Genomic DNA, 21,265 nt, shown 5'->3' with positions numbered 1-21,265 from the left:
CTTTAACTCTCTTTCTAAGATGAACATCAACTTTTCTGTTTTTATGCTATGTTCTGCCGAGGCATCATGTGCGATTATTGATAGTTTCTTTTGTCTTTAATATTATTTTGATGATGTGTTCATTTGTAACACGGATCGGCCTCAATACGAAAAAAATAGATTATGCGCTATTGATTAAAATTATAGCATAAATATAATTTTAAAATTGTTAAATAGGTAAAATAACATCATGTTTAGATTATGTGCATCACTGTAGATTTAAATTATATTATAAATAGAATTTAAAATAAATAAATAGGTAAACTAATATTATATTTAGATTCTACATATTTTTTGGACTATATGTTTTTCCTTCGCTCGCTCCTTGCCAACCAACGCCGGTTCGAAATAAAGACGGATCGTATACCATTGATTGACGTTGCACCCTAAATTGCATTTGAAAAATAATAATCATATAAAATAACACCATATTCAAATTTTATACATTTTTGCAATATAACATGTTAAAATTGAAGTTACGGTATAAGAGATATGTTTATTTGAAAATATATATTAATTATTAATAGATACGTGATGATTAACACATATATTAGGGGGGTTTATGTAAAACTGGAAAAAACAGTTCATTGTCACTTAAAAGGGACTGCATGTTAGTTAGGATAAAATATAGGGAGTTATATGCAAAATGTGAAAAAAAAGGGTTCGACCCATCTTAAAAAGGACTGCTGGTTGATTACCTCAAAAAACAAGGATTGGATTTTTCCACAAAAACGCGACGACGTTTTTTTGCTTTAATATTAGGTAAGATAAGATTTAAGAGCAACTCAAAGGGGCCGACCCAAACGGACAGCGATTTCGTCCACTTTTTGTGTGTTTGAGTCGGCCGCCCGCCCGGCGTCCGCCCTTAGATATGGATCGACAGCGCGCCCAACGCGTCGACCCATATGTGCCGGCATGGCTGGCTAGCCATCATATTTTGCATGATTTTCATAGTTTAAACCAAATAACTTAATTTAGATCGAATAAAATAGCATAGTTATGACAAGCCGAATAAAAATAAAAATGTCCCACATAGTTTTGCAAACGAATAAAAGAAGATAAATCTATTGGTTGCTAACATGAGCCCACATATGCTCAACCAAATCATTTTGCAGTTGCATGTGAGTTTTCCGCATGTCTTGATGACATTGGATGAACTGTTCAAATGTTGCCGCTCCTCCATGCTCAGGCACAACATTCTCACGCTGAAACTGAAACCCTTGATCGTACAGACGTTCCGGGCGCTCGTCTTCTACGATCATATTATGCATGATCACACAAGCAGTCACCACCTCGAATAGTTTCTGCGTGCTCCAGGTATTAGGAGGATACCGAACGATGCCCCATCGATATTGCAAAACACCAAAGGCACGCTCGACATCCTTCCTAGCACCCTCTTGCTTTTGGAAAAATATTTTCCTTTTCTCTCCGACAGGGTTGGGTATTGTCTTGACAATAGTGGTCCACTGAGGATAGATACCGTCATCCAGGTAGTATCATTTGTCGTAGTTGTGGCCGTTGACAGTAAAATTCACCGGTGGGCTATTGCCTTCGGCAAGCCTAGCAAACACCGGCGAGCGTTGAAGCACGTTAATATCATTGTGTGATCCGGCCATGCCAAAGAAAGAGTGCTAGATCGAGAGATCTTCAGATGTCACAACCTCTAGTATGACAGTGCAAGCCCTGACATGGCCCTTATACTGCCCTTGCCAAGCATAAGGGCAGTTCTTCCACTCCCAGTGCATGCAATCTATGCTACCAAGCATCCGTGGGAAGCCTCTGCTGGCATTCATCACCAACAAATAGCCTGTATCTTCAGCAGTCGGCTCTCTCAAGTACTCAGGGCCAAACACAACAATAACAACCTTGCAGAACTTATACAGGGACTCTAGGCAAGTAGACTCGCTCATACGGACGTACTCGTCAATGAGATCACTGGGCACTCCGTATGCAAGCATTCAGATGGCGGCAGTGCATTTCTGATAAGAAGAAAAACCTATCTTGCCAATGGCATCCTCTTTGCACTCGAAAAAGTCATCATAGCCGACCACCCCCTCTCTAATACGGTTGAAAAGATGCCTACTCATACGGAAACGGCGTCGGAATTTTTGATGTTTGAACAACGGGTTTGTTGTATCAAAGTAGTCCTTCCAAAGAAGGAAATGCCCGCTCTCTCGGTGGCGATTCAACACCGGAAGGTGGTCCGGAATGGAGCCACGGAACAACGGTCGCTGGCTGTTGAGGTGGTGATGGACCAACACGGCAGCCAATACCTCCTCCTCGTCATCGGACGACGAATCATCGGAGTCGCAAAGGAAATTAAAAAAAACTCATCGGCACAGTCCATTTTGTACCTTGGCAAACTGTCGAACAACTTGCGGGCATCGACAAAGGAGACGGCTGGCGAAGGGAGTCGCGGCGCGCACAAACTAGCTAGTTGCCCTGCCAGCGTTCGACGAGTGGGCTGGTGTTCGATGAGCGTGTCAGTGAGGATCTGGCCGGGCGGCTAGGTGGCTTCTTGGTTGGGGCGGGCTGTGTGGTGGTGGTGGGGGGCGCAGGAGTGGGAAGCAGTCGGCTCCCCGGCAGCAAGACGGCGGCGGAGGGTGACGTGGGAGTGGGCAGTGTTGCTGGGTGGATGTGCAGGCGCCGACAGCTGGCAGAGTGTCGGCGAATACTCATAACATATGCCATGGGTAGGCTAAAGTAGGTGAGAACCGAAGTGACAACAAAGGGCGATGGGGGCGAGGTTGGTACAAGCATGGAACACACGATGTACCCAGGTTCATGGCTCTCCGTAGAGATAATACCCCTAGTCCTGCCAGAGTGTATGATGTGTATGGATAGGATTACAAGGTTGCTCCTCGAGCTGTATTGCGGAGGAGGAAGAAGGAGCAGCCTACTCGTCTCTGCCTCTCATATGTGGTTGGTGTGTGTGTGTGATCAGTTGACCGACCCCCTGCATGGAGGGGGGCCGGGGGGTTTTATAGACGAACCCACCGGCCCACAATATGGATAAGGGGTACAAGAGTGGGACCCGGCTGACAGCCTTGTCGGCTGAACAGGGGGCCCACGAGGGTATTGTCTTGTCGCTTGAGGGGCCCGCCGGCTGCGAGGTCCCGTCTGGCTGTGGGACCTGCCGGCTAGCCAATGGGGCTCTCGCGTAAGGTTGACGCAAGACACGTATGGTACGCCCGGCATCGTCCAACGAGATTCGTCATGGGTAGACGGTACGGCCGCCTCCACTGTTCCCACGCCGAGTGCAGTAATGGAGTGGGAGTTTGACGGCCGACAGTGTGCTGGGTGATGGATGAGAGCCGGGGCAGGTCAGCGGCGTGGCCGCCGACGCTGGTACCCGCCGTGCACTCCGATCCAGTACCTTTGCTGGCGCATAGCCACCTTTAATCGTAGGGTCTCGTCATGACCTATGATCTGATGTGACTTGAGATCCCCGGCCGTCTAGCCCGCTTGGCTAGCCGGCTTGGGCACGACCGCCTCGTTCCTAGCCGGCTCGCTTGGTCTAGGCGGCCAGGAAGAGGTAGCCGTCTTGCTTCTAGCCGGCAGGTGTTGCATGCCCGGCCAGAGAGTTGGCCGCCTCGCCCCCTAGCCGGTAGGTGTTGCCTAGCCGGCCAGAGGACTTGGCCTTGCAGAATGGTTCTTGGTCATTCATTTGGGGCCGGAGATAAAGGAGCAGGCTCGTTGAGCCTACCCCGGGGTTATCCCCCCGACAGTAGTCCCTGAAGCTGGAGAGGCCCGCCGCCTGCTTGCGGGTTGCTTCACCGGCTTGATTTTTTGTCCTTGTATTTCTGCCGCCACCTGTGGCAGGGGTCGTCGGCTGGCTTCGAAGCGACGCCTCGGCTTCGTCGTAAGATGCGCAAATCGCGCCACGTGCCAGGCCCGGCCTGACATGGTGATGGTTTTTACTGGTGACGGGACCGGGCCTAGGCCCTGGGTCCCGCCACGACGCCTCCTCGGCCTCCGCACGGAGGATCCTCTACGGATTTACTCCGCGACGATTGGGTTTCGGGAAGCGCTACCGCCCGTAATACACGTGATTAGTGGGGTTCCGCCCGCACCGGATCCCCTCCCCACGATGCTTCGTGGGGTTTAAATGGGATGCGGGGGTACCAAGGAGGCCATTGGCCCCCTTCTCGCCCCGCATCGACGCCCTCTTTCTCCCTGAGCCCAGAGAGAAAGAGCTCATCTACCTTCGTCTTCTTCTTCTCCGTCTCCATCGCGCCACCAACCTTCTCGAGCATCCGCCGCCCGCAGTCATGGCGAGCGGCTCTTCCTCGAAGAAGACCTCGTCCCACGGAGCCTGGCTCGGGAGTGAGATCTGCGACGGCCGCATCGAGGCGCTCCGCCACCGTCGAATGCTACCCCCGGCCTCTCAGGTGTCGGTGCGGATCCCTGGCGCCGAGACAGCTCCAACACCGGAAGATGGAGAGATCATCGTGTTCGACGAGCACTTCTACAGGGGCTTCGGGCTCCCGACGAGCACCTTCTTCTCCAACTGGCTTATCTTCTTCGGCCTGCAGCCGCATCACCTGGCGCCGAACGCCATCCTGCAGCTGTCGGCCTTCGTCATCCTGTGCAAGCGCTTCGTGGGGATCGAGCCCCGCCTCGACCTCTGGCAAACCTTGTTCTTCTTTAAGCAGCAGTCCAAGAAAATGGACAAGGCTGAGCTGTAGAAGCTTGCCGGGCCTCGCCCGATGATGCCGTGCGGAGCCGCACTGGTGCACCATCGCTCGAAGTCCGGCTTCCCCCAGATGCCACTGCAGGAGTCCATCAAGCAGTGGCAGAGGGGCTTCTTCTACGTGAAGAACGCCAACCCCGCACACGACGCCCTCAACATGCCCCCATTCAACATGAATCCTCCGACAAAGTTGAACTGGGGGGCGAAGTACACGGAGCCGATTCCCGAGGTGGCCCCGATCGGTGCCCACCTCGACATCTTGCAGGATCGCGACCTCCTCGGCCGCGACCTGCTTACCATCATGGTCACCCGCAGGATTCTGCCCCTGCAGAGGCGGCCCCATCTGGTCTGCCAGATGAGTGGCCAGTATGACCCGTGCCGGACCTCCACCAAAAGCTTCACCGCCAGCGCGGTGGCGCGGGGGGTGAACCAGATTTCCACCGCCCGTATGGACGACAGTGGGAACTGGGCGTGGGGGATGACCCCTTACAGCAAGTCTCGTCCGCCTCCGGTGGTAAGCACTTTTCATTGCGTCTATTCTGGTTGTTTTTCTTGTGGTCGGACGTCTTCTTGAGCCGGCCGCCAACTCCATCGCGCAGGTGCTCGAGAAGCTGCAAGCACTCAACCCGCCTGCCCCCGATGTGGTAACGTCTGACGCCTCGGAGATCGAGGAAGAGGGCATGATCGAGTCCCGCTCTGCCTCCTCCGAAGGTTCGGAGGATGTGCTGGAGTCGGAGGGGACGAAGCCGTCTGGTGAGCATCTGAGGCCCTCCATTGTAGATTGGACGGATGATGATGAGACTCCCTCCTCCCTATCTGATGCAGCCTTCGAGAAAGACTCTGAAGGGGTGGAGGAGGTCACCAGCCCGCCTCTGACGCGCGGACGACGTCATAAGGCTGAGGTGGACGGACTTAGCGAGGCGGCCCGGAAGAAGGGAAAGGGTGCCACAGCTTCCAGGCCGGCTCCCAAGAGACCGGCGACGGGTCCTCCAGCCGGAACACGAATAGGCGCGCGCTAAGAAGCGCCGTCCCAGTGGCGGCAGGAGGCAGGTACCCATCGTCGCGGGGTAAGGGTTCCCTTCCCTTCTTTTTGCTTGGTCTTGTGTGAAGTTTCGTTCCTCAAAGTGTCGCTTGGCAGGGAGGCGAAAGACGTGGAGGAAGACACCGCCTCTGCCGCCGAGCGAGCCGGCTGGGCAGCGGCTGACGCTGCTCGAAAGGAGCTCGAGGAGCAGTCCGCCTGCCGCTGGGATGCGGCCGCGGGGAAGGCGGCCGAGGGCCATTCTCGGCCCAGCCGGGCCGAGAAGCCAGCGGAGAAGCGTACGAAGGCTAGACATGACCCCTTCACGTGTGCTCGCGTGGAGGAGCCAACTAGCAAGGCGGCTCCGAGGCGCGTCCCGAGAACCGAGGAGGCCCAACCGTCCGAGCCTCACCGGCATGATCTCTGCGCCGGTGGATCTCGAGGTGATCTCCGATTCACCGGCGGCCGAGGCGGCTGCAGGCGCGTCGGAACTGAACCTGGATGCGCCAGACGTGGCCCAGCATGCGCGAGGGGTGAACATGGATGCGCTGGATGCGGCCATCGACCTCCTGCTAAGGAGATGACGCTGGCTGGGGTGTTGGTGGAGCCGGCCAGCATGCCAGCGCCTCGAGACGGCACCATCGTCGTCTCCAACCATGGCCCGGCTGCTCCAGGAGCCGGCCCCAGAGTTGGGAGCCGGCCCATGAAGGCTTGGCGAGCGGCCAATCTGGAGCGCCAGAAGCTTCCTGCAGGCACTGTGCTCCATGGTGTCTCGGAGCTGGTATCGCTGTTTGCCAGCAGCCGATACAATGTGGACCAGGCGGCCTGCATTGTGGGCGGTGATCTGGAGCGTTTGGAGGAGCGCACCAGGGTAAGTGTCTCGTCTCTGTCTTTGATTTTTTCTTCTTCTTGAATCAGCGGGGGCGCGCCAGCGCACCCACTGGGTATAGCCCCCGAGAGTCGGGCCGACCGATCATCGGCCGGGCCGAATCTCTTTGAGCTTCGTCTCTTGCTTTGCTTTTTAGTGGGGGCGCGCTAGCGCACCCACTAGGTGTAGCCCTCGAGAATCCGTCTGGTTATGATTTAACCAGGCCGAATCTTACTTTTGCTTCTTCATTTCTTGTAGGATCTTTATGATGCCCAGGTGCAAGCGTACAACACGCTCTGGGCTCAAAACCAGGCGGCTGATGGCCGGATCGCCGAGCTTGAGGCCCGGCTGGGCGAGACTGCCGTGGAGCGGAACGCCCTGCGCGAGGTAGACGGCCGGCTCCAGCAGCAGTTGACTCTTCTCCAGGCGGAGAAGAAGGAGCTCGAGGCGGCCCGCCAGGCTGAGCAGGAGCAGCTGGAGGCCTCCCTGTAGGAGAAGGACGCCTCCCATACTGTCGACGTGGAGCGTCTTGAGACGCTTCATCTCGAGGAGATGAAGCTCAAGGACGCTGCCTTGCAGGAGAAGGAGGAAGCCCTGATCCAGAAGCAGGCGCGGCTGGCCAAGGACCTGGACACGACGGCGATCCTCCACGAAGAAGTCGCCCGCTTCACCCAAGCGAGCAAGGTGCGGGAGCTTGAGGCCCTGGAGGGTGCTCACGAGATTGACAGCCACTTCGACCGTGAGTCCTCTTTGTTTTTCTTGAATTTTCTTCTTTGCCGCCTCCTCTTCTTATCTTCTTTTGCGCCCCTTTCCCTATCTCACGTCTCTTCCCTGAGACACAGGACGCGGCCGACACGGCCGTCGAGGTGAGCCGCGAGGAGCGCCGCACGGCCGGGCAGGAGGTAGACGTTACGTCCGGTTGGTGCGTGTAGGAGATCGGGGTGGGCCTCAGAGCCCGCCTGCATGCCCTAGGCTAGTCCGTGGCTCGGCTCCAGGTTGCAGGCTCGTCGATGGTGAAGGCTCTGTGTCCTGATGGCGTGGAGCCAACGTCGATGAGCCGGCTCTCCCGCTGGCTTGCGGCTCGCGAAGACCGCCTTGACGCCTGGCGTGCTTCGGCCGCGCGTGCTGGAGCCTACATGGCCCTGCGCTTGGCCAAGTCCTGGTACCGTAACCTAGACTTGGGCAACTTCGCCGCTCAGCGCGACGGCTCGGAGGGGGAGCTGCAGGCCGTGAAGGAGGAGATGCGCGTGAGGGCTAGCGACATTGCCTCGTACGCCGCCTAGGATGAGATTAACCTGGAGCAGGGTGAAGGCGGAAATGTGATCCCTGAGGATCTGCATGGCCTTCAGCCCTATGACGCCGATGGTAGCTCCGACGAGGCGACCCATGAAGTGGAGAACGCCGCCGCCTCCAGTGGCGAGGCATATGCCGACTCCGATGCGGACGGAGCCGGAAGCCCTCACGGAGGAGACGGCGCCACCGCCTCGGGAGGAGACGGCGCCACCGCCTCGGGAGCAGCCGGCGATGGTGAAGCCACCACTTCAGGAGCAGCGGCCGGGGTGACAGACGAGGCCGCAGCCCCTTAGTCGGTCCTGTTTTTCTTTTTGTTGTCTGCAATTATTTTGTCAGTCCAACAGTTCCACCTACGGGGGGGGGGGGGGGGGGTGTAATGAACCTCGGCCGCGGGCCAATGCTTTTGAATGTATGGATTCAGCATTATATTCGTATTGCCATGCGTGTTTTTCTATATCTTCATCTTTTGATTCCTGTTTGACTTCTTTTTCTCCAACTCCTCCACCCCCAAGTTTCCACCCCGCTATCCCGACAGCCGGGAGCCGGTCTGTGAGTGGGTCGAGGTTTCTAACTTTGAGAATATAGGACTAAGATTTTTCGAAGCCATCAAGACTTAAAGATTCAGACATAAACCAACAGAGGCCGGCTAGAATGAGATCGTAAAATATATCAAGCCAACCCGAGCCGACAACCTTTTTGTAGTCAAACTTTCCATGTTATCCGGCCTTACCTGTCGTCGCCTCGCTAGCCGGACAGCCGGGAGCCAGTCTGTAGCTGTTACGAGGTGGCCAGGGATCGGTCCGGCGTACACTATGTGTTTTTCTACAACGTAAGGAAGTCGTCCGGGCGGCTAGCGAGCCCCCGAGCTTATTAGAGCCGACAAGGGACTCACAGAGTGAGCACTCTAAGTATGAATCTAAAAACAAGCATATGTCATGCTCTTTTCATTGCATTCATTAGAAATCCCCGAAGAGAGAGAAAGATACATATGTGCATGATCTTTCCATGTTCGATAGATGCCTTCTAGCAATAGAATAGGCGAAGCAACGTCGCGTTCCATGGACGCTCTGTCTCCTGGCCGGAGTCATCCCTCTTGCGCTTCCTTGGCTTCTGGGCATCGATCAAGTAGTATGTGTTGTTGTGCAATGCCCTACTCATGATGAAGGGTCCCTCCCATGGGGATGAGAGCTTGTGTTGGCCGGCGGTGCGCTGGATTCTTCTGAGCACCAAGTCTCCCTCTCTGAAAGAGAGAGGCTTGATCTTCTTGTTCTGGTAGTATCTCAGCTTCTGTTGATAGATGGTCGTCTGGCTCAAGGCCAGGTCCCTTGCTTCCTCGAGGAGATCAACACCGTCTTCTCTTGCCTCCTTCGCCTCCCTCTCCGTGTACAGGGTGACCCGAGGCGAGTCCAACTCAATATCCGTAGGGATGATGGCCTCGGACCCGTATACCAGAAAGAACGGAGTGAAGCCGGTTGGCCGGTTAGGCGTGGTGCGGAGACTCCACAATATAGTCGGCAGTTCATCCAGCAGCCGGCTGACCTGACGAGTGGTGCCACCAGTCTTGGCTTGATGCTGACCAGGATTAGGCTGTTGGCCCTTTCCACCTGGCCATTGGACTGGGGATGTGCCACTGACGCCAAGTCAAGCCGGATGCCTACCTTGGAGCAGTAGAGCGCCAGAGCGCCCTTGGCGAAGTTAGTGCTGTTGTCGGTGATGATCTGTGGGTGACGCCGTATCGGACAGAGATGTCCATGATGAACTTGACAACCATGGGGCCATCAAGCTTCTTGATGGGCCTAGCCTCGATCCACTTGGTAAATTTGTCGACAACCACCAAGCGGTGAGTCATGCCACCGCGAGCCGTCTTGAAAGGCCCCACATGTCCAACCCCCAGACGACGAAAGGCCATGACAAGGGGATGGTTTTGAGGGCCGAAGGCGGCATGTGGCTCTGCGTGCCAAAGAATTGGCAGCCCTCGCATTTGTTGACCATGTCGACGGCCTCCTCGAGGGCCGTGGGCCAGTAGAATCCGTGGCGGAATGCCTTGACCACCAGGGTTCTAGAGGCGGCATGATGCCCGCACTCCCCCTGGTGAATGTCTGTGAGGATCTCCTGTCCCTTTTCTGATTCGACACAGCGCTGGAACACGCCAGTCATGCTGCGCCGAACTAGCTCGCGATTGATGATGGCGTAGGCTGCAGATCTACGCTGGATCTGCCTCGCCTCCGCCTCGTCTTGAGGAAGTTCGCCGCGAAGGAGGAAGGCCAGGATGGGTTGAGCCCATGACGGAGCCGACACAAGGGCTGGCTCCGTCTCGACCTGACTGTCAGGGGCTTCTGCAGCCCCCGCGCTTGATGAAGCAGTAGTCGTGGGCTCGAGACATGGTGTCTCTGATGCCGTCGTGGCGGCCGGCTCGCCGTCTATCTCCATGACGTCCACCCATTGGGTGTCGAGACGACATGATTCGAGGCAGGGCGGAGCCGGATTTGTTGTTGTAGCCAGCGAAGTAGTCGTAGCCGGCGAAGTGGTTCTAGCCGGTGCCACAATTGGAGTCGACAGAGCGAGCATAGCTGACACAGGAGCTATAGCCGGTGTAGCTGGTGGAGCCAACGACGCTTGCACCAACGAATCAGCCGGCACGAAAATTGATGCCGACTCTGGAGACGGCCTGATAGACGGCTTGTGTAGCTGCTCGAGGGAGACGCCAGCTGGGATAGCCTGTCTCATGGAGCCAATCTTGGCCAATGTATCGGCCGCCTCATTGTCCGCTCTGGGAACGTGGTGGAACTCGCAACCCTCGAAGGGGCCGCTGAGCTGCTGGATGAGGAAGCGGTAGCTTGCCATGTTGGCGTCCCATTCGCCCGAAACTTGCTGCACCACAAGGTCTGAGTCGCCGAAGCAGATGAGCCGCCGGATGCCAATCTCCTTGGCGAGCAGGAGGCCGTGAGCGAGTGCTTCGTACTCGGCGACGTTGTTGGAGGCGGCGAAGTGGATCTGGAGAGCATACTTGAGCTGGTCTCCTTTTTGAGACGTCAAGACGATGCCGGCTCCTAGACCAGTCCGCATCTTCAAGCCGTCGAAGTGCATCCGCCAATGCGTGGAGTCTGGAGGTGGTGGCTCAAACTGGGTTTCAGCCCATTCGACCAGGAAGTCGGCCACCACCTGAGATTTGATGGCGGTGCGAGGCTCGTAGCAGATATCGTGGTCCGCCATGGCGATGGACCACTGGGCGATCCTGCCAGTTGCATCACGGTTGCCCATGATTTTTGAAAGTGGAGCAGTGCTCACCACAGTGATGGCATGATCTTAGAAGTATTGCTTCAACTTCTTTGCAGCAAGGTAAACACCATAACAAATTTTTGGTAGTGGGGATAGTTTTGCTTGGAAGCGGACAAGACCTCGCTGAGGTAGTAGATAGGGCGTTGCACTAACAGTACCTTGCCCTCTTCCTTGCGTTCAACTACCAACACTACACTAACCACGCGAGTGGTCGCGACAATGTATATGAGTATGGGTTCCCTTTCAGCCGGCGCTGCCAAGATTGGCACGCTCGAGATGACCCGCTTGAGGTCGCGGAAGGCTTCGTCCGCCTGGTCGTTCCACTCGAATTTCGTCGTCTTCTTCATGAGCTGGTAGAGTGGAAGGGCCTTCTCGCCGAGCCGACTGACGAACTGGCTAAGGGACGCCAGGTAGCCGGCGAACTTCTGGACGTCTAGGATCCGAGCCGGCTTCACCATCCGCTCGACGGTGCCGATCTTGTGAGGGTTCGCCTCGATGCCATGAGAAGACACGAAGAACCCCAAGAGCTTGCCGGTCTGCCCAACAACGCGTGATACGGGATGCTGAGGTCCACTACCTCAAACCATATGGACTTGCGGCGGAAGTGAGCCTTGTCGCCGAAGAGGACGTCCAGCTGGATTTTGCCGATAGGCGAGCAGGACTACCCCGGCACAATGCCGTGGAAGATAGTGCTGGTCGGCAGGACGTCCATCTCCTTGAGCCCGAGCTTGAGGAGGGTGTTGAGGTATAGGATGTTGATGCTGCTGCCTCCGTCGACCAACACCCGGGAGAACCGGCAGGTGAGCCTCTTGGAGGAGAAGGTGGGGTCGAGGACGAGCGCGTATGAGCCCTGGTTGGGCATCACCGCAGGATGGTCGACCCGGCTCCATGTGATGGGCTTTTCAGACCAGTGCATGTATTGAGGAACCGGGGGGGGGGGGGCGTGGAATTCACCTCACGCCGTCGCTGGCGCAGGCTATGCTTGTCGTTGCCTTCACTGGTGAAGACAACGAATGCTCCGTCTTGATGGGGGTAGTCGTCGTGGAGGCGGCCGTCGTCGCAAGGCGGGGGCGGTGGGGCCGGAGCAGGACCAGGAGCCGGGACTTGAGGCTCAACCTGGGCAGCCGACATGCCCTCCCCTTGCGACAACCATCGTGCAAAGCTACACTGTTGAAGGGTGTGGGTAGAAGGCTGTGTCCCAGAGTGTATGTTGCAGGGGCGTCAGGCAGCTGCTCGAAAGTCTGCTTGGGCAACCAGTTCGAACTGCCCTTGTTGGGCCGTTTCCGTTGAGAGCCGGCTTTAGAAGCCGACACCTCACCCTCCACGTTGGCTACCAACTTGTTGTTGGAGCGCGAATCTAGTTGATCCGCCTTGTGCTTGTTGTTGTTCTCGCCGCCTGGACTGTCTCCAGCCAGCTTGGGAGTAGCCGGCGTGGGGACAACCTTGTCCGAGGCGGTCACCTTGACTCGCATCGTGGAGTTAGCCGTGGCGTACTTGTCCGCCTTGTGCATGAGCACCGCTAGAGGGGTGGGCTCGGAGCACATGAGCTTGTGCTTGAGGAGAGTGCCGTCTCGGCAACCGTCGATGAAGTACTGGATGGCCTGTACCTCATGCACTCCCTCGCAGGAGTTGCGAAGCTACGTCCAGCGAGTGACGTAGTCGCAAAGGGGTTCGTCAGGCCTCTAGACGCACATGGCGAGCTCGCGAAGCCGGCCAGGGCGCTTGTAGGTGCCAGTGAAGTTGCCTACGAAAACCTCCTCAAAATCCACCCATGAATTGACGCTGCCGGCTGGAAGGCTGTTAAGCCAAGTCCAAGCCGAGCAGCCAACATGAGTGGCACGTAGTGGACTACTACGCGCTTGTTGCCCCTGGCAATGCCAACGGCGGTGGTGTAGTCGATCAGCCAGTCCTCTAGCTTGGCGGTGCCGTTGTACTTGGGAGTATCCCGAGGCAAGGTGAAGCCTCAGGGGAACGGCTCCCCTCGGATCCGGGGGCCGAAGCAGGCCGGACCGATGGGGTCGTCCTCCTCCAGGAGGGCTGACTGGGCCACTGCGTCCTGATCACCCTGGGGGACGCGAGCACCGATCCGAGCCGCGATCGGGAGGGCACCTTGCGAACCAGTGGCATGGGTCCTCCCCGGACGAGGAACATCATACACCAAGTCGCTCTCGTCGCCTCCATGACGCCGGCTCGAAGTATGCTCGCTCTGGCGCTGGGAGCGCCTGTCTTGGCTTCCCTCGCCCTTCCGGCCGGAAGTGCGATGCGAGGAAGATCCCTCCGCGTGCTGATGACCGCTAGGGTTGCGGCGCGCTCTGGGGTTGGGTCCCGGAGACTCTGACTGGGCTTGACCGGGGTCAAGCCGTGTCTGCTGCTTCTTGGCGGCGTCAAGGAGATCCTTGACCCGCTTCTCCTGGAAGGCGCGCTCCTCACCCTCCAAGCTTGGCATTTCTTCCATGGTCGCCTGTGCCGCCCGTAAGTTGGCTGCAGGAGTCTCGTAGACGAGCTGCTTGCCGCCTAGAATCTCGGCAATGAACCGGCCGCGGCCGCGGACCGACCCACGCCGGCTAGGGGCCTCGGAAATCGGAGTGATGCCGTATGTGGAGTTATACTCGCGCTGTGTGGCCTCCATCCGGCGCTTCGCGGAAGCGATGGCGGTGCCCTCCTTCAAGATCTGCTTGCGAGCCTCCTCGAGCAAGGCTCGTGCGTCGTTAGGGTTTGTGGAGGCGGCGATGGGCGTCTTTAGGCCGGTTAGCGCAGCCTCAAGAGTGGCAGCGGTGATAGCAGCAGGATCAGCAGCGTGTGCTGACGCTTTGCCCTGAGCCGTGCTGGTGCCGGCGCCGATGACCATCACCTCCATGATGTTGGAGGCGGTGGAAACATGGTATGGGGTGAAGAACCCCACCACGACGGAGGGCCATCGAAGACGAATACGTTGCTGGGGTACATGTCGTGCGCAGGCGTCTCAGCGATAGAGAGCCTACCGAAGCTGGCGCACAGTGCCTCAACATCGAAGTCCTCGCCGAAGTAGCGAGGACCGTCGTTGAGGCGCAGGTCGCTAAAGAGAACGCTGAGGATCTCCATAGCAGCGACGACGACGCTAGGGGGCGCCTCGTCATCGGACTCCTCGTCCGAATCCGCATGGCGGACCGGGACGTCGATCATCATCGGCGTCGCCTCATCAAAGGCTAGCTCCACAGGCATGCAGATCGAACCGGACGCGATGCATCCGGTGGTGTAGGTGCGGGCCCCGCCCAGCATGTAAAGCCAGCTGATGCCGCGATCGGCCCCACGGTGGACGCCAAATGTCGGTAAATACTCACAACATATGCCATGGGTAGGCTAAAGTAGATGAGAACCGAAGTGGCAACGGAGGGCGCTGGGGGTGAGATTGGTACAAGCATGGAACACACAATGTGCCCAGGTTCAGGGCTCTCCGTAGAGATAATACCCCTAGTCCTGCCGGAGTGTATGATGTGTATGGATAGGATTACAAGGTTACTCCTGGAGCTGTATTGCGGAGGAGGAAGACGGAGCAGCCGGCTCGTCTCTGCCTCTCCTATGTGGTTGGTGTGTATGTGTTTGTGATCAGTTGACCGACCCCCTGCATGGAGGGGGGCGGGGGGTTTTATAGACGAACCCACCGGCCTATGATATGAATAAAGGGTACAAGAGTGGGACCCGGCTGGCAGCCTCGCTGGCTGGCCAGGGGGGCCACGAGGGTCTTGTCTTATCGCTTGAGGGGCCCGTCGGCTGCAAGGTCCCCGTCTGGCTGTGGGACCCGCCGGCTAGCCAATGGGGCTCTCGCGTAAGGTTGACGCAGGACACGTATGGTATGTTCGGCGTCGTCCAGCGAGATTTGTCATGGGTAGACGGTACGGCTGCCTCCACTGTTCCCACGCCGAGTGCAGTAATGGAGTGGGAGTTTGATGGCCGACATTGTGCTGGGTGATGGATCAGAGCCGGGGGAGGTCAGCGGCGTGGCCGCCGATGCTGGTACCCGCCGTGCACTCCGATCCAGTACCTTTGGGGCCGGAGATAAAGGAGCAGGCTCGTTGAGCCTACCCCGGGGTTATCGCCCCGACACAAAGTCGCCGGAAAAATGGGCGTCGACGTCGGCGACGAAGGAGGCGGGCGAGGGTTGGATGGAGGGAGGTCAATGTGCCATCGGTCAACGGGCCCGAGAAAAGAGAAGGCGAGCGTGCGCGCGTCCGTTGCGTGTCCGCGCCGACGTAAATCCGGCTCAAAAATAGGTCGGGAATGGATCGCCCGCGGACGAAAACCGGACGCGCGTCCGTTTATGTCGACGCGTTGGGCCGCGTTTTGTGACCATGCAGACCCAAACGGATGGGGACGAACGAAATGGGTCGTCCCATCGGAGTTGCTCTAAAGGCTCCCTTAGTAAATTCCTTGGCAGTTCTTGTGAAGTAAGACTAGTCATGCATTAACCACGAACATGATGCGTGTAGTAGTGTTACGTTAAATAACGCTTCCTCTGTTCACAAATATAGGATGTTTTACTAATTACTTTCTGAATCAGATGTATCTAGACATGCCTGTTCACTCATTTTGTATATAGTTTATATCGAAATGTTCAAACCATCTATATTTGTAAACAGAGGGAATAATAATGAGCACGTAATTCTATTTTTTTTAACAACACAAAATGCTATTATCGAAGTAGTAGTTCTTATGATGGATAGACATGCCTATGGTGTTATCTGATGCGAATCTCAATGCCCGGCACAAATATGAAAACATGAGTCCGAATCTAAAGTTCGTAGCATGATTGCTCATGCAGCCCTTCCAATGTTGATACGCATGTCGCTGGAATGCTTGTGGTGATGACAAAATTTAAGGCATCCTTTTGGTGCATCAGGAAGTGCAAAAGACAAGAAGAGTTGGAACTTGCCTATCATGCCCATGTGTCACCTTAAAAGCCTCAATATGTACTTTGTTCTTGCATTCTATTCCTCGGGCTATGGAAGGTCCAAGCCCTGTATAATTTTTATGCTCGCTGGTCCTGTCTCGTTGAGGAATTCAGGGGTTGTAAAAAAAAGACCTCCTTCAGAAAAAGGACACATAGGACCAACACAATTATGTATCGGTTCAACGAGCGGTACATATGCACCTTTTTCCGCAAGTTGAAAATAAAGTAGATGTGAAGGAGGGTTTTGTGAGACTCCGGTCAGCAATCACGTAGGACTTTAGTTCGCCCTTTGTATCCTCACACTCCTTCTTCGACACCGTTTATGTACCTCCCCGGTCGCCACACAGGCATTGCCAGACCTCCGCAATCAGCATTGACGCGTTCACTCGCGTTTTACGCGGCGTCGTACACCCATGCCCCGTCCATGCATAGGTACACTCCTCCTCCCCCGCTGATGACATCAATGGCGGACACCATGTCCGACAAGTGTTCGGTCAAATGTCCTTGAGCTAATTTTTAAATGTCATGTAATTTTTTTAGAGTACGAAGGATGCGTGGGTACTCGAGTATGAACAATGAGTTGTTGTACGATACGTGGTTGGTCATATCCGTGGATTTTGTAGGTAGACACACAAGGGGACTTTTTAGGTAGCGCGTGCATGATTCATTTCTTGTGCGAAAGCACATTACAACCTACGACATAAGTATCATAACAACGCAAATGTGAGGTTGTTATCGTATAGATGGTACATCATCCAGACTACCTTCACCAAGTTTTATGACACGGTTGCTCTAGTGTAGGCAAGGTGGTCATTGCGCCTGGCAGCGGAGGTGATCATAAATTTTGCTTTTTCTTGCTCAATTTTCCGATTGAATCATTCATTCACTCAATGTTGGTCTACACATTGTGTAGGCCGTATGCATTGTCGTGATGTACCATAAGATAGAGGGATGGCACTAGTTGTACTTGTAATTATATGCTAGTACGAGGAGTCCGTTCTTTGCGTGACGGTTGGTCCCTATGTGGCGACTTGTTGAGCGATCTAGGGTTTCCGGTGCGGCGCGACTCCATCCCGTTGCCGGTCCATGCTTCCCCGATTGTGGCATCTTCCTCCATCACTCGTGAGGCCGTCGTTGCTGTGGCCGCCCACGTTCTTCCCCCTCCTACCACCAAAAGCCTTTCGTGCGTGTCTAGGGCGCACGATCGTACACCACCAATCACCCTTGATTCCTCAGTTTTGGATCCGGCTCGGGCTGTGGGGATCGGCGGATGGAGAAGGTAGAGGGCCTGTTGAAGGATCTGCATTTGTCGGAGAAGGAAAAGAAGGGGATCAAGATCGGATGGGTTGGGTCCGGTAAGGCTGGTGTTGTGGAACCACAAGCGCTCGCGAAGTGCTGTCGGAGAAACCAGTGTATGTAGAGGCTATGGCAGAAACCCTTGGTTGGATATGGTGTCCTATCAAAGGTGTGGATTGTAAGGAGGTCGGGGAAAACATTTTTCACTTCACCTTTGGTCAGGAGTTGGGGAAGAGGATGGCGCTGGATGGAGGGCCTTGGGAATTTGGTAATGATGTGCTGGTTTTGGAGGACTTTGTGCCCAGGAAACGCATTGAAGACTACTGTTTTGATACTATTCTGATCTGGGTACATGTTCTTCGGTTTCTGCTGGGTATGATGTCTATAGATACTGGTGAAACTATTGGTGCTGAAATTGGTGAGGTCCTGGACGTAGACACCCATGCAAAAGGAGGAGCTGTAGGCAGATACCTGCGGGTGAAGGTTAGGATGAATATCAAAGTTCCTCTTATGAGGGGCTTCACTCTTGAGGAGGAAGGGGAGGACGATAATCTAATAAGGAGTGGTATGGATACGGATGAGGAGGAGGATCGGAACTGCTGCCCGTTCGAGTACGAATACCTACGAGACTTCTGCTATAAATGTGGGATCCTTGGCCATGTAGACAAATTGTGCAAGGTACAGTTGAAGAAGGGTGAACAACGACAGTTTGGTCCGTGGCTGAGGGCATGCATGGACAAAAGGAGGGGTGGAGCGTGGTCAGCCACTGGTGGTAGAGGACAGGGTTCGAGAAACTCAGGGGCGTGGAAGGGGAGATCCTCGCCTTGAAGCGATGCACCGTCCTGGAGAAAGAAGGGTAAAAGTTGGGCAGACGTGGTAGAGGAGGAGGAGAAGGGCCAGGAGGTTACTAGCCCACTGAAGAACACGAACATAGGTGATCGAGGGGGCTTACAAAAGAGACTCACTTTTGACGATATAGGGAGGCCGTTTGTACGGGATGACGTGAGTTAGGGGGGTCTTAGCCTGACAGTTGGAACGGAGGACGTGCTGGATGATGACCCACAAGTATAGGGGATCTATCGTAGTCCTTTTGATAAGTAAGAGTGTCGAACCCAACGAGGAGCACAAGGATCTGACACGTGGTTTTCAACAAGGTAATCTCTGCAAGCAGTGAAATTATCGGTAACAAGTAGTTGTGTGGTGAGATGATTCGTAGCAACTAGCAAGTAACAAAAGTAACAACGATGCAGAAAAGTGGCCCAATCCCTTTTGTAGCAAGGGACAAGCCTGGACAAAGTCTTATAGGAGGTAAAGCGCTCCCGAGGACACATGCGAATTTCTGTCAAGCTAGTTTTCATCATGTTCATATGATTTGCGTTCGATACTTTGATAATTTGATATGTGGCTGGACCGGCGCTTGGGTACTGCCCTTACTTGGACAAGCATCCCACTTATGATTAACCCCTCTCGCAAGCATCCGCAACTACGAAAGAAGAATTAAGACAAAGTCTAACCATAGCATTAAACTAGTGGATCCAAATCAACCCCTTACGAAGCAACACATAAACTAGGGTTTAAGCTTATGTCACTCTAGCAACCCATCATCTACTTACTACTTCCCAATGCCTTCCTCTAGGCCCAAATAATGGTGAAGTGTTATGTAGTCGACGTTCACGTAACACCACTAGAGGAGAAACAACATACAACACATCAAAATATCGAACGAATACCAAATTCACATGACTACTTATAGCAACACTTATCCCATGCCCTTAGGAACAAAAGTGACTACTCACAAAGCATAATCATATTCATGACCAGAGAGGTAATGAGTAGCATCAAGGATCTGAACATATAATCTTCCACCAAGTAATCCAACTAGCATCTGTTGGAAATATGCCCTAGAGGCAATAATAAATTAGTTATTATTATATTTCTTAGTTCATGATAATCGTTTATTATCCATGCTATAATTGTATTGATTGGAAACAAAATACTTGTGTGGATACATAGACAAAACGCTGTCCCTAGTAAGCCTCTAGTTGACTAGCTCGTTGATCAAAGATGGTAAAGGTTTCCTGGCCATAGGCAAGTGTTGTCACTTGATAACGGGATCACATCATTAGGAGAATCATGTGATGGACTAGACCCAAACTAATAGACTTAGCATGTTGATCGTGTCATTTTGTTGCTACTGTTTTCTGCGTGTCAAGTATTTGTTCCTATGACCATGAGATCATATAACTCACGGACACCGGAGGAATGCTTTGTGTGTATCAAACGTCGCAACGTAACTGGGTGACTATAAAGATGCTCTACAGGTATCTCCGAAGGTGTTCGTTGAGTTAGTATGGATCGAGACTGGGATTTGTCACTCCGTGTGACGGAGAGGTATCTCGGGGCCCACTCGGTAATACAACATCACACACAAGCCTTGCAAGCAATGTAACTTAATGTAAGTTGCGGGATCTTGTATTACGGAACGAGTAAAGAGACTTGCCGGTAAACGAGATTGAAATAGGTATGCGGATGCTAACGATCGAATCTCGGGCAAGTAACATACCGAAGGACAAAGGGAATGACATACGGGATTATATGAATCCTTGGCACTGAGGTTCAAACGATAAGATCTTCGTAGAATATGTAGGATCCAATATGGGCATCCAGGTCCCGCTATTGGATATTGACCGAGGAGTCTCTCGGGTCATGTCTACATAAGTTCTCGAACCCGCAGGGTCTGCACACTTAAGGTTCGACGTTGTTTTATGCGTATTTGAGTTATATGGTTGGTTACCGAATGTTGTTCGGAGTCCCGGATGAGATCACAGACGTCACGAGGGTTTCCGGAATGGTCCGGAAACGAAGATTGATATATAGGATGACCTCATTTGGTTACCGGAAGGTTTTTGTGCATTACCGGAAAAGTTTTGGGCTCATCGGTAGTGTACCGGGAGTGCCGGGAGGGGTGCCGGGGACCATCGGGAGGGGTGTCACGCCCCAAGGGGTCTCATGGGCTATGGGAAGAGATAAACCAGCCCCTAGTGGGCTGGAATAAGTTCCCACTAAGGCCCATAAGGTTTGAGAAGGAAAAAACACAAGGTGGAAAGAGTTTCCAAGTGGGAAGGTGGAATCCTACTCCAAGTAGGATTGGAGTAGGACTCCTCCACCTCCAATTTCGGCCAAACCTTTAGGTTTTGAGGCTGCCTCCTCCCCTCCCTCCCACCTATATATACGGAGGTTTTAGGGCTGATTTGAGACGACTTTCTCACGGCTGCCCGACCACATACCTCCATAGTTTTTCCTCTAGATCGCGTTTCTGCGGAGCTCGGGCGGAGCCCTGCTGAGACGAGATCATCACCAACCTCCGGAGCGCCGTCACGCTGCCGGAGAACTCTTCTACCTCTCCGTCTCTCTTGCTGGATCAAGAAGGCCGAGATCATCGTCGAGCTGTACGTGTGCTGAACGCGGAGGTGCCGTCCGTTCGGTACTAGATCGTGGGACTGATCGCGGGATTGTTCGCGGGGCGGATCGAGGGACGTGAGGACGTTCCACTACATCAACCGCGTTCTCTAACGCTTCTGCTGTACGATCTACAAGGGTACGTAGATCACTCATCCCCTCTCGTAGATGGACATCACCATGATAGGTCTTCGTGCGCGTAGGAAATTTTTTTGTTTCCCATGCGACGTTCCCCAACAGTGGCATCATGAGCTAGGTTCATGCGTAGATGTCTTCTCGAGTAGAACACAAAAGTTTTTGTGGGCGGTGATGTGCGTTTTGCTGCCCTCCTTAGTCTTTTGTTGATTCCGCGGTATTGTTGGATTGAAGCGGCTTGGACCGACATTACTCGTA

This window comes from Hordeum vulgare, chromosome 1H, assembly GCF_904849725.1.
Source record: "Hordeum vulgare subsp. vulgare chromosome 1H, MorexV3_pseudomolecules_assembly, whole genome shotgun sequence".
Classification (NCBI taxonomy): Eukaryota; Viridiplantae; Streptophyta; class Magnoliopsida; order Poales; family Poaceae; genus Hordeum; species Hordeum vulgare.
Note: the sequence above shows the minus strand (reverse complement) of the source record.